This window comes from Musa acuminata, chromosome BXJ1-9, assembly GCF_036884655.1.
Source record: "Musa acuminata AAA Group cultivar baxijiao chromosome BXJ1-9, Cavendish_Baxijiao_AAA, whole genome shotgun sequence".
Classification (NCBI taxonomy): domain Eukaryota; kingdom Viridiplantae; phylum Streptophyta; class Magnoliopsida; order Zingiberales; family Musaceae; genus Musa; species Musa acuminata.
The window spans coordinates 42,284,819-42,298,819 of NC_088335.1; positions in this window are offsets into that span (position 1 = coordinate 42,284,819).

The following is a 14,001-nucleotide window of genomic DNA, read 5'->3' on the forward strand; positions in this document are numbered from 1 at the left end:
CTACATCTCCTCGGGTTACGATCTCTCTTATAAGCTGGAACCTCCTCAGAACACTTCTGATGAGACCCGGGTTCCCTTATTTGAGTAATCACCCCATAGTTGTCGCAATATAAGGAAGTCGACTTGTCGCTATCTGTATCGACTCCCAAATCTGTGATGAACTTCTTCACCCAGACTCCCTCCTTTGCTGCATCTGATGCAGCAATGTACTCCACCTCTGTGGTCGAGTTAGCAGTGGTATCTTGCTTGGAACTCTTCCAGCACACTACTCCTCCATTCAAGGTGTACACATACCCTGAATTCGACTTGCTATCATCGATATCAGACTGAAAACTTGAGTCAGTGAAGCCTTCAACCTTAAGGCTATTACTTCCATATACTAGTAAAAGATCCTTAGTCCTTCTCAAGTACTTAAGGATACACTTTACTGCTTTCCAGTGCTCCAAGCCTGGATCCGCCTGATACCTGCTCGTGACACTCAGAGCATGCACTATATCAGGCCTAGTACATAGCATGGCATACATGATATACCATATTGCTGAGGCATAAGGTATCATATCCATGTTCGCCCTTTCTTAGAATTTTCAATGCCAAACCTTTTGACAATGGTTTCTATATACCTGGACTGGGACAAGCCAAGCATCCTCTTGGATCTATCTCTATAGATTCTAATCCCCAAGATATAGGATGCTTCCCCTAAGTCCTTTATGGAGAAGTGTCTAGATAACCAAGTCTTTATTGTGGATAGCATTCCTACGTCATTCCCAATGATGAGGATGTCATCCACATATAACACCAAAAAGGTGATAGCGCTCCCACTTACCTTCCTGTATACACAAGGCTCATCTTCGTTCTTTACGAAGTCATAAGATCTGATTGACTCATCAAATCTTATGTTCCAACTTCGGGAAGCTTGCTTTAGTCCATAAATGGATCTAAGCAACCTACACACCTTATCTGGGCAGTTCTTGGACACGAATCCCTCAGTTTGCATCATATACACCTCCTCCTCGAGGTTCCCATTGAGGAATGCGGTTTTCACATCCATCTGCCAGATCTCATAATCATAGTGTGCTGCAATAGCCAATAGAATTCTGATGGATTTTAGCATTGCTACGGGTGAGAAGGTTTCGTCGTAGTCAACACCTTGCCTTGACGATACCCTTTAGCCACTAGCCTTGCTTTATAGGTCTCTACCTTTCCATCTACTCCGATCTTTTTTCTTAAAGATCCACTTGCAACCGATGGGTACAATACCTTCGGGCGCATCAACTAGGTTTCAAACCTTATTGGAGTACATAGAATCCATCTCAGAATTCATGGCTTCTTGCCACTTCCCGGAGTCTATACTCATAATAACCTCCTCGTAGGTCTAAGGATCAATATCCTCAGCATCCTCTCCACTAATATGTCCCACATATCTCTCAGGAGGATGAGATACTCTATCAGACTTGAGTAAAGTTGAAACTTGTGTATTAGGTACCTGAACAGACTCGGGTTATAGAGTGGTGCTTGAGCTTGGTTCTCTAACTTTGCTCAACTCTATCATTCTCCCACTGTCTCCGCCAAGAATGTGTTCCTTCTTAAGGAACACTGCTCTCTTAGCTACAAAGACCTTTTTGTCCTCGAGATGATAGAAGTAATACCCACAAGTTTCCTTGGGGTATCCCACAAATTTGCATTGCTCTGTCCTTGATTCTAACTTATCGGGGTTGTGTCTTCTAGCATGGGCAGGGCAGCCCCAAATCTTAACAACCTTAAGATCAGGCTTCTTCCCTTTCCATATCTCATATGGTGTAGACACTACCGACTTAGTTGGAACTCTATTCAGAAGGTAAGCTGCGGTTTCTAGGGCATATCCCCAGAATGAGATGGGTAGGTCAGCGAAACTCATCATGGACCGTACCATATCTAATAATGTACGATTTCTCCTTTCAGAGACACCATTGAGCTGAGGTGTATAAGGAGGTGTCCATTGGGATAATATCCCATGGTCCTTGAGGAACTGAGTAAACTCTGTACTTAAGTATTCACCTCCTCGATCTGATCGAAGAGTTTTGATACTCTTTCCAGTTTGGTTCTCCACCTCATTCCTATACTCTCTGAATTTCTCAAAAGCCTCGGACTTGTACTTCATTAAGTACACATATCCATACCTTGAGAAATCATCAGTAAATGTAATGAAGTATGAGTAACCTCCAATGGCATGAGTTGACATGGGTCCACATACATCACTATGTATGAGTTCCAACAACTCAGTAGCTCTCTCTCCAGTTCCACTAAATGGAGAGTTGGTCAATTTTCCACGAATGCAAGGTTCACAAGTTGCATATGACACGTAGTCGAATGGATCTAGATATCCATCATTTAGCAACTTTTGAATCCTTCTTTCATGGATATGACCTAGCCTACAATGCCATAGGTATGCACTATTCACCTCATCTCGTTTCCTCTTAGACACTTACATTCATGATATGTGGAGTAGTGTCTTGCATAAACAAACCTTTATGCAATATTCCTCTCGTCTATCACAAAAATCTAACAATTGGAGATTGATCATGAATGTACTTGAAGCTTCACCAAGCTTCTTGTTTCGCCCTTTCTGCAAGGTACTCTTTGCAGTTCCTCTTCCAGTGCCCATCTTTACCACAGTGGAAGCATGGCCTTTGTCCTTTGTTGGGTCTTTCTTAGCAACCTTTACTTTACCTTATTTGCCCTTGCCCTTTCCCTTCTTAAGGGACCTTTCTGCTTTCCTTTTCTTTCTGGTCTCACCAGTATAGAGAACTGGCTTCTCTTTCTTAATAGTACTCTCTGCCTCCCTCAACATATTGAGGAGCTCTGGGAGAGTCACCTCAAGCTTGTTCATATTAAAATCCATTATGAACTATGAAAAAGGAATCTGATAGGGACTGAAGTACAATGTCCACACACAAGTTATCCTCTAGGACCATTCCTAGACCTGTGAGTTTCTCTATCCACTCAACCATCTTTAGGACATGGTTCTGAACCGGTGTCCCCTCAGTCATCCTAACGCGGAAGAGGCTCTTGGATATCTCATATCGCTGAGTCCTTTCCTATTCCTCAAACAATTTGCGGACATGTAGGAGAATGGATCTGGCATCCATCTTTTCATGTTGTCTCTGTAACTCAGGAGTCATAGAGCCCAACATATAGCATTAAGCAAGAGTGAAGTCATTAATGTACTTCACGTAGCGAGTGATCTCATCCTCGCTTACCCCTTCTTCGGGCGTAGGCATTACTGTATCAAGGACATACACGATTTTCTCCACTGTGAGAACAATTCTCAAGTTACGGAGCCAATCCGTATAATTTGGACCAGTGAGGCGGTTGACATCAAGTATGCCACGTAAGGGATTTAAAAGCGACATTTTCTGAAAATAAAGATACAGCAGAAATGAATAACATGCAGATTTTGCAAGAAATAAACTATCAAGATATGGACTTCTATCTTAATATGTTCCCACTATTTTACTAACGAGTCACGCGACACCCTCAGCACGTGAAACGGAAGTCTCCGGTAGACTTCTAGTGGGGATCAGGATCCAATCAGCGTCTTAGTGTAACCTCGAGGGACTCGACCAATCACACTAAGCCTAAAAGGTAGGCAACTCTTGCCGATCACAACTCCTTGTGATTCCCGTCCTGTTCGGCCTCCGAATCACCATGGCCTCGAGGGACTCGACCAACCATGATGCTCGGTTAAGTCAACACCTTCATTACAAGATGAGTCTGATTTGATGATATACCCTCGAGGGACTCGACCAAGCATACCATGCCCTCAGGTCACCGGTGACATCTCTATATCGTAAGCAAGATAGCGAATCGCGATATAGGTGAGTCTCGAGGGACTCGACCAACTCAACCTACACCGGGAATCGGTTCCTACTCATAACGATGGAAGGCCACGTGGGTCAATCTAATTGCCTCACGTTTACCGACTTAATATTATCGAGAGATGTTTCTATAATTTAGTCTCCTAATATGACATGTCACACATATACATATTTAATATATATCTACATCGCATGCAAATATATATACATATCTAGTATGTGTATAAGCAATCACATCAGATGATCATGGATCACAACCTAATATGATTAGGCCCGAGCCAGTAGGCCTAATCACTCACATCAAGATCTATGTGTGCAACGGTGCATCTCCATGCCCTGTGATCGTCCATCTCGTCCTCGTCGGTTTCGTCGACATCTTGATGCATCTCCATGCATCACGATCGTCCGTCTCGTGGGTCCCGCTATCGCATCCACGCTCCCGCTGCGCCTCCTCATGTGATTACAACTTAATCATAGGCACGCAGGCCCGACAATAAACGAGAAATATAATGGAGGTTCGCAGACCTCAATAATAATAATCACAAGTACACACATCACACGGTCCATGATCATCCGTCCACACATCATACATCACATGTATAAATAATCATCATCATGTAGGACTACTAGATAATAATAAAAATAATAATCAACTAAACCTTTTAATTAATTAATATTTTCTGAAATCAGGAATATATAGGGAATTTCTCAATTCCTAAGGGTATTTTCATAATTTTGACAAAAGACAGAAACTGGAATTTTCAAATTCACAGGGGCAAAACTATCTTTTTGCCCAAAACCCTAATTCCCTCTTTCTGCTGCCGCTGCCGCCGCCACCACCCTGCTGGCGGCGGCCTGTGCGGCGGGGCGAGGGCGCTGCCCTCGCCTGCAGGCGGCACGCCCGCTGGCGGCGATGCCGCTGCGGGTGGGCGCCCCCTTCGGGCGCCGCTGCCTCCGCAGGCGATGCTGTACCGCCGGGCGGCCGCCCCTGTGGGGGGGTTTTCGCCCGTGGGAGCAGCGGCGGCAGGCGTCGCTGCCCTGCGGCGGCAGGCGCCGCTTCCTTGCGGCGACATGACACGGACTTAGCTGGTTTTGCCTAAGTCGTGCGGCACCCTTGCGTGTCCGTCCGCAAAGGTCAGCCTCCCCGAAGCCTCCCATTGTCCCTTAGGACCATCAAAAGAGAGAACGGGTTAGAGAGAACGCCTCAAACGGGATCCACAAGCAAACATGTCCGAAAAACACTTCATAGACAATGCAAATTACAAACAGACTTTACAAGCTCTGAACAGTGGCACAACAAAGGGTAAAATGGTCCATTACAGACCGAAAAGCTCTTGCACGTGTCCACATGACACAACCTTTATTTACAAGCCTAAAGAGGCCACCAACCCAACTAAAATGGGACTTATAAGCCTTCGGCTGCCCCTCTACATGTTTTACAAGGCATGAACATGCCAACAGACACAGACAGATATAAGCATTACATCAAACATCCTGTTTCAAAGTTTGTCCGTGACATTCTCCCCCACTTATCCCTTCGACGTCCTCGTCGAAGCCTTTGTGAACACTGCAACTCTTCGCCTTTGCTGAGTCTTCAATCTTCTGCTCCAGCTGCAATGCGCCTCCTGGCTCCCAGCTGCTCTCCGCTGCTGTTTTTGAGTAGTCGAACCTTTGATCCGCCATGCTTCTTCAACTCGCCAATGTCTCTGACTCTGGTGTGGGGTTGGTTGAGTTGTGTTGATCCTCGTTGATTCCTGCGGATCCACCAAATGAAGGAAAAGACCATCCTTACTGTGCCAGTCTCTCAAAATTTCCACATGCTGCTTGAACTGGGTGGATGCTTGTTGGAGCTTTAACGAGCATCGCCTCGCAAACTTCTGAAATTTTGGGTCCTTCCTCCACAAAATCTGCTCATTGACTCTTCTTTCAGTTAGTTGTCATATCCAAGTAGGTTCGCATCACTTCCGCTTTCGATTGGCATTTCGTTGGGAAATGAAGCGGACAATCTACTCTCAGTAACACTGATCACCGTTGGTGAGGATTTGACAACTATTGTCTTCCATTATCTTCGAAGGGTCTTTGAACTTGTGCAGAGCTCCTCTGCTGGATAGATAAGAGAACTGGGGTACTCGGTTTCGCCCATTCTCTTAAGAGTTGAGAAGGCAAAGGTTACTTGACTTCGCCCGCCTCCTCGAGGTTGTACTTCATGCATCGAGCTGGTTACTGGCCTTCGCCTGCTCTTTGCTCACACTTCTGAAGCACATGAAGTGTTTGCACTCCTTGCATTGAGTTAGTTACTGTGATTCACCTTCTCAATGCCATCGAACTTCTGGAATGCGGGAAGTTTTCACCCCAACTTGGAGTAATTCTCTGATAGATGAGGTCGCCTCTGGGATTGTACCGTCTTCTCCATCAACCCTGCCGCCTACTCCACTGAGTAGCAAAGGTACAGCACCGCGTACTGCCTGCTTCGTTCCTTGGTCGTGCACTCTTGCATGACCCGAAGTCCTTCACTTACGGCCATCTTGATGAGAAACTTGTAGACACCGGTCTTACGAAGTTTCTTGGCCTCTGCCCTTCAGCCTTGTCTCGGTACTTGGAGATTGCCTCTGCATGCTCCACCTCCTCAGCCCCTTTCACGACCAAGCGCTCTCCCTCCATGAGAGCAAGGGATCAATGACTTGCACGGAAGTCCCGCCTCTGCGGTACCATGGCGCTGCAATGCCCATGGCCCTACTATCCGTCGCCTCGCATCTGCATCCCTTTTCTTCACGATCAGTAGACATGTCTCTATGGCACTCCTCTGAGTCCACCTCCATTCTAACTGATGCTTGATTTTGGGTAGCTAAGTCCCTCTGGACTCGTCGTCGCTTCCTCGCCCCTTTCGACCCCCTGCTTCAACACCTCTGTGTTCTCCAAGCAGCTCCTTCTGGTCGATGGAAAGACAGACTGCACTCCCATGCATGGCCTCTGCCATCGCATTGTAGGGTTTGCACCAATTCTGTTCTCCATAGCTTCCTTGGTAGCAACGTTCGCTTACTCGGCCTTGTCCTCTGACTTGCCGGGCTCCCTTAAGCGAATAAGAGCTCTGGAGCAGTCCAACTCTCCAGCTGCTTCGATCATACCTCTGCATGATCAAGTCCCTCCCATGGAACTCACTGGTACTTGCATTCGAACTTTTCCCTTGGTGGAACCCAGCCCCCATATGCTGATGACCAAGGTTTTCATCCGATGCAAAATTCGATGCACGCCCGGAAGACCCGCCTCTGCGGTACCATGGCCTTCACTCCTTGAATCCATAGCCCTTCTTGCCGTCGTGTTGTTCACCAAAGCGGAGCTCCCAGTAGCTCCCGATCATACCTCCATATGATCTCATCCCTCACGGGACAAGGTCGTGTGTATCGCATTGCCATCGAACTGTTCCACCACGATCCGCTGCACCATGTCGCCTCCTGGTGACATCTCCATTGCATTCTGATCCTTGTGGAATAAACTCGAATTGTGAACCCTCCGCTGTGTGGCCTCTGCCAATACATCGCAGGGTCTCCTCCACCTTCGATTTTGTTCGCTCCTTTGGCAATCGATCTTCATCCACCCACTCTTGGGTCACACCTAGATGAAGCACCGCTCTAGGACAGTCCGTCGCCTAGTAGCTCCCGAAGTCCACTGACTTCACTGTAATTTGTGCACCATTGTCTGGATCCTGGGTCTCTGCCCCTACCAGCACAATTTCCGCTGCGCACCGCTTCCTTCATAGCAACTCGAATGGCAACACTGTGGCATATTCTTCAAGAGTACCCGCCTCTGCGTCCTCTTGCCCCGTGCTAAGGCCTTCTGAACCCAACTTCGCCTCCGCAAATTGAGTCGCCTTAGTTCCTCCATCAAATGCTTCTCCGAGATAAGGTGCATGTGCCCCGAAGCTCCCTTCGTCTTTGGCACCATGCAAGATGAGTCCACTCCGTCAGAATGAAGGACCCATGGAACAACATGATCCTGCTCTTGCCTCTGCAAGAGCTCATGTCCTTGACCTCTGTCTAAGAAAAGCACTGTGCCTCTGCTCCATGTTCCAACTTCTTTGCTGGCTCCCTTCATGCGGCTTGGGTACTTCACCAAGTTACACCCAAGTTGCTCGCTCCTCGTTGTTGCATTGAGTCGATGGTGGCCCTCGTGCCCACCATTCCACGGGTCAGCCCTCCCTTGAGTCCGATCTCATATCGACTCCAAGTGTGCCTTCATTTGTGTTGCTCCAGGTCGCTCCCCCACTTGATCTCGCAATGCATCCACCAATGCATTCTCTCGAGCGAGATCATGCGGCAACTCCTCGCTGCTTGCTCGGTCCATTGAGCTTCGTGGAGTTGTTGTTTGTGAGGTACTCCTCCTCAACATGTGAAGTCCGTCTCACATGATTCTCCCTCTGGAGTTCCGAGACTTATCCCTCCTGGATAACTATCCCGTTGGAGCAACATCTCTCTTCGTTTCGGAGACCACCATCCCCTTGGACTACTCCGATCTGCTAAACAAACTGTGCATTGTTCTGCCTCCTGCAAACGCACTTGCTAGATTGCGACTCCCCGTCAATACAGCCCCCACTGCACCCCTCGAGGTCTAGCAACATGCTGAACTCATTGCACACTTCAGCCGCCTACGGACGTATCCTTCACATGCCGAAGAGAAAGTTTCAATGCTCCATGGCGCCGAGTCTCGACCGCCTTGGGATGGCCACGGACATTCCATCGTCCGCATACAAGCCCCTGCATGAGTACCAAATTCTTCGAGTTAGCAATTCCTCTCACCTCTGTGAGCTTTGGCCTAACTCTTTTGGTCGTTGAGCAACTCATTCCACCTTGGATGGTCTCATTCTTGCCAAGCGCCTCGCTTGCCTAGAGCACCATCAAGTATAGTTGTCAACGTCGAGCCGTAGCTCAAACTCAGCCATCCCAACCTTTGTGCGCTCCAAATTCTTCCAAGCTTGCCTATTCTCGTGGTGCCTCTTGCGCGAAGGGTTGGCCATTCCTGTGAATGCCAATCTCAGATGCCCGCTCCTCTGAGCGACTCTTTTCCCTACATCTCCATGCCCGTTTTCCCCCAAACGGTCGCGCGTGTGCTGACTGCCCTCAACGCAGCCCCGCTAGGTCCCCCACGTTTGCATGCTAAGTGTTTCTATGAGTGCTTGTCCCGCTCTGATACCATATGACACGGACTTAGCTGGTTTTGCCTAAGTCGTGCGGCACCCTTGCGTGTCCGTCCGCAAAGGTCAGCCTCCCCGAAGCCTCCCATTGTCCCTTAGGACCATCAAAAGAGAGAACGGGTTAGAGAGAACGCCTCAAACGGGATCCACAAGCAAACATGTCCGAAAAACACTTCATAGACAATGCAAATTACAAACAGACTTTACAAGCTCTGAACAGTGGCACAACAAAGGGTAAAATGGTCCATTACAGACCGAAAAGCTCTTGCACGTGTCCACATGACACAACCTTTATTTACAAGCCTAAAGAGGCCACCAACCCAACTAAAATGGGACTTATAAGCCTTCGGCTGCCCCTCTACATGTTTTACAAGGCATGAACATGCCAACAGACACAGACAGATATAAGCATTACATCAAACATCCTGTTTCAAAGTTTGTCCGTGACAGACAGGCGCCGCTGCCCCTGCGGCGCCTCTGCCCGTGGGCTGCCAGCCCCGCCGGCAGCAAGCCTGCTGCAAGCAGACCGCCGGCCGGCTGCTGCAGACGCAGCCCCTGCGCTGCCCGCCTTCGGCTGCGCTGCACGCACGCAGATCGAGGGCAACAACTGTTGCTGCCCTTTCCCGCTTTTGCGTCAACGATTTTGACGTCAATATTCTTCCTAAACACAACACACGCAGTTCAAAACCAATCATTCGCACGAACAACCTGGCTCTGATACCACTGTTGGGAAATCATGGGGGCGACATCATATGCACAGCGGAAGAACAAGAAAACAAAAATCCCCGATTCCCAAAAAGATGTTCGTCGTCGTGCGAAGATTGGTGCGCAAAATCCGCAAAACACAAAACTGCGTATAGAGATTGTGTTACCTAGGGAGATCGTATATCCCTGTTTCCTTACAGATCCTTAGGAGAGGGTGAAGGAGGTCAAGCGTCCTCCTCTCTAGCGGTGATCCACACAGTAGGGTTGCGACGACCCTCCTCAAAACTCCAGGCCTACTCTGAGTGGAGAGGGAGAGGAGAATATGAAAGGCAAGCAAAGACTCTAGCCTATGAGGCTGTGAATCCCTCATATTTATAGAGATCCCGTGTCAAACCCTAATGGGTCCTTCCCTAGTGGGTACTGGATCTGCATCCAATAAGACAAGGGCTCCGTCGGATATCTCATATCCGAACCTCTACTCATCGCAATGCCTACCATATGTGTGTGACCCTCTAGGCCCAATATCGAGCTGGCCGTGAGTCATACCTGTCAGAACTCCTTCTGACTGAGTGAATTATTATCTCTGTAATAATTCACTTGACTCATCGACTACGGACGTACTAGGCCACTACGCCGTAGTCCCCAGACGATACAGGGGAATCCAATCCATTGGACCTGTCTATCCTCAGTTACCATGTACCTATAGTCCCTCATCCATCTAATATCCCAGAGACCGTATATCGAGCATGGTGCTGTCAGACCCATACGGTTTCTACTCGAGTCTCGCTCTAATCGGATTCTCTCGGAGAACTCTTTCTCTCTCAACCCGAATGACCCTGGCCAGGGATTTGTCTGAGCAAGAACACATGGGATATTCGTCTCATGACGCCGAGAGTGGATGATCCTCTATCGACACTCAATAGCCCTCGTAAGGTCGACTACCACTCCCAATGACCAGCTGTACTAGATCTGGGACAGCCAAACCTATAAGTCTGGTATCAAAGAGTGGAGCACTCATACAGGACATCCTTGGTGTCTCAAGTCTAAGGACCAAATACACCACTAGGACTACGGAATCGCTGTCTGACAATAAGGCATCATCAACCATCCAGCATTCCGTAAGCGGATCAATCAGTGAACTCATTCTCCAATGAGCACTTGTACTGTATCCCTAGTGTCCCTACACGAGCAGCTATGAGACCAACTGCATCCATCATATGGACGGGTATATAGCACACCAGTCTATCCGGTTATCACGATGTCCCTCTCGAGTAACCTATGACCGGGATTATTTAGGATATGTGTTTAAAGGTGAATCGATCTCATTATCGTGATCTCATCACGATCCGATTCTCATTGCACAAATCCAAGGACATCACAATATATATATGCATTTATGCAATAGTTATAAAGTGATATACGCCAAAATATAATAAGTAAAAAGATTCTGTATCAAGTCACACGTGCCATCACTCACGTGATTGGCTTGCTGGGCACCTATGACTAGCATTTACAACTCAAACTTTGAAGAACATAAGGAGGAGAACTTTTGGTCTTTACAACAGTTTTGAGCTCTAAGAATCACAGAAAGATATCAAGATTTCGAGTGTAAGTTACTCCCTTTCAGTGCTGAATGGGTGGGGTATTTATAGGCCCCAACCCAGTTTAAATTTGGAGCTCAAAACTGTCAATTCCCGGAATTCCGGGATCAGGCGGTTGCACCTCCTGACTGGGGCGGTTGCACCGCCTGGCAGAGCTCGAAGACTGAGCCTCTGGGCGGTGCCACCTCTGTCAGGGGCGGTTGCACCTCCTGACTGGGGCGGTTGCACCGCCTAGCAGAGCTCGAAACTTGAGCTCAGGCGGTGCCACCTCTTGTCAGGAGAGGTTGCACCGCCCAGTCTCGCTCGAAGACTAAGCCCAGGCGGTTGCACCTCCTGGCTGGGGCAGTTGCACCGCCCAGTCTCCCTGGGAGACTTAGCCCAGGCGGTGCTACCTCCTGGCTTGGGCGGTTGCACCTCCCACAGCTACCAGGGTCCGAATGGGTTGATCCATTCGGCCCAATTTGGGTTTTTCAGGGGCCTAATTGCCCCAAGATTAAGCTAATGGGATCACCTCCCATTTTCAACTTAATCATTAGTGCTAACTACGATAAATCCTAAGACAATTTCTGCAGCTTGCTCCGGTGCGTCAATCGCTTCTTCCGGCAAGTTTCCAGCGAACTTCTGTCGATCATCCGATGAACCCTCGGTGATGCTCCTGCGGACTTCCGGCAAACTCCTGGACTTGCGACGATCCACTTGGCAAGTTCCGACGAGCTTCTTTGGCAAGCTTCTGGACTTCTCGGATTTGTTCCCGCAGAACCTCCGACGACTGTCCGAACTTCCGTCGAGCTCTCGAACTCCCAACGTGATCATTGTCATGACTCCGGCGCAACTCCTACTGCATGTCTTACTTTCATCGTAGTTAATCCTGCACACTTATCTCAACACATAGATTAGACAACAAATGACAATTGACTTCATCATCAAAATCCGAGATTCAACAATCTCCCCCTTTTTGATGATGACAATCAATTGATAATGGAGTTAACCTTAACTCCCCCTATCTATATGCCATACTTGAGATAAGTCATTCTTGAATTTAAAACCTTATAAATTCAAGAGACATATTCCCATCATGATTCCTTTCATGATGTATCTATTTGAAGATGATGTCAAGGCTTGACATTCATTTTCAAATTTTACATTACAAGTTTGAATGATGGTAATAGTAGCAATTCATCATATTGTAATATATCAACATGTAAAGCTGTGAAGTAAGATTTTAATATCATTACATGATGCACACATTTCTTATATTTTAGCAAGTGTTGCATTTCTATATATGGCATCTTTTCATATATCTCTTGATGATGTAGGCATGGCATAATCATAGCATCAGTGTTTATAGCATTAAATCAATTCATATATTTCTCCCCCTTTGTCATCAACAAAAAGCATGGTAGATGTGATACCAGGAGAACAATATAAGCAAGTTATCAAGCATATAAAGGAAGGCATGATAAGTATAATGCTTTGAATACTTCTTCTCCTTGTATGTTATAATTCTTTGTGCATGAAGGAGGAAAGTCATTTTATCAAATCCATTTCGAAAAATATTTTTCATAAGAGTGTGTTTGATTTTTGTCATTCCAGCTGTTAAGCGAGTCCGAAAATGAGATGAATTCTTTCATGCATTCGGACCAGATTATGCTACAAAAACATTTCAACACATGGCAATCAAGTGATTTGATCATTCAATAAAGTCCGAAAAATAATTTTAACTAGTTTAAGTATTCGGACACATCAACATTTCTAATTCTCTTTTTATAAAATCAAATTGTTCTTCACTTAGAGGTTTTGTAAAAATATCGGCTAGTTGATGTTTAGTATTAATGATAATGACTTATCAACTGCATCATTTTTTCAAACTATATTTATCAAAGCACAAGGTTTTCAAAACTTTTAGTTTCAATATAAAATCTGAGATAACCATTTAGTTTATATTTACCACAAGGCACAGGGCATATATTCACCATGATAGATGTTTACAACTCTACATATGCTCAAAATATATCAGGTAACCATATCAAGGATCAAGTCAAAGCACATCATGGTGAGTAACATAAGGAGTTTACAATAACAACAGATGATTGTGTTCATACAAGCTCATTCATGAGGTGGAAAATTAAAGTGCCTAAACAAGGAGTCAAATTGACGATGAATTTGCTGCAGCTCAGATAGGATTTGATCTTGTCGTTGTTCAAGTCGTTCTTGTCTTTGTTCGAATCGGTCCATCCGAATCCCAATATCTTCGACAAATGATGTATGAGTTTGCTCAGATGGATGTGTTTCCTCAAAGGGACAGATAGAGGAGATTGGGTACCCCTAAATACTAGTGTTTTCGGTTCAGGTTCAGGTTGAGGAGGATCAGTTCTTCTTGGCATTCTAACCCAGTTACCGTTTCTACAAAAACATCTTAATCGGTGAAGTAGATTTTTATTAATTATGCTAAATCTATCTACTTTTATTACTTCTTCTTCCGGTGGTATTAGAATATCGTAGGCTTTCATTATTCTTGTTATTATACCACCATATGGGAGCATCATGTCTTTCGTATATAGTTCTAACATGTTTTGTTGGATAAGATAACCAAGACAGATGTCATGTCCTTTCATGATCAAATACATAGTTCCTAATTTTAATTGGCTTACTT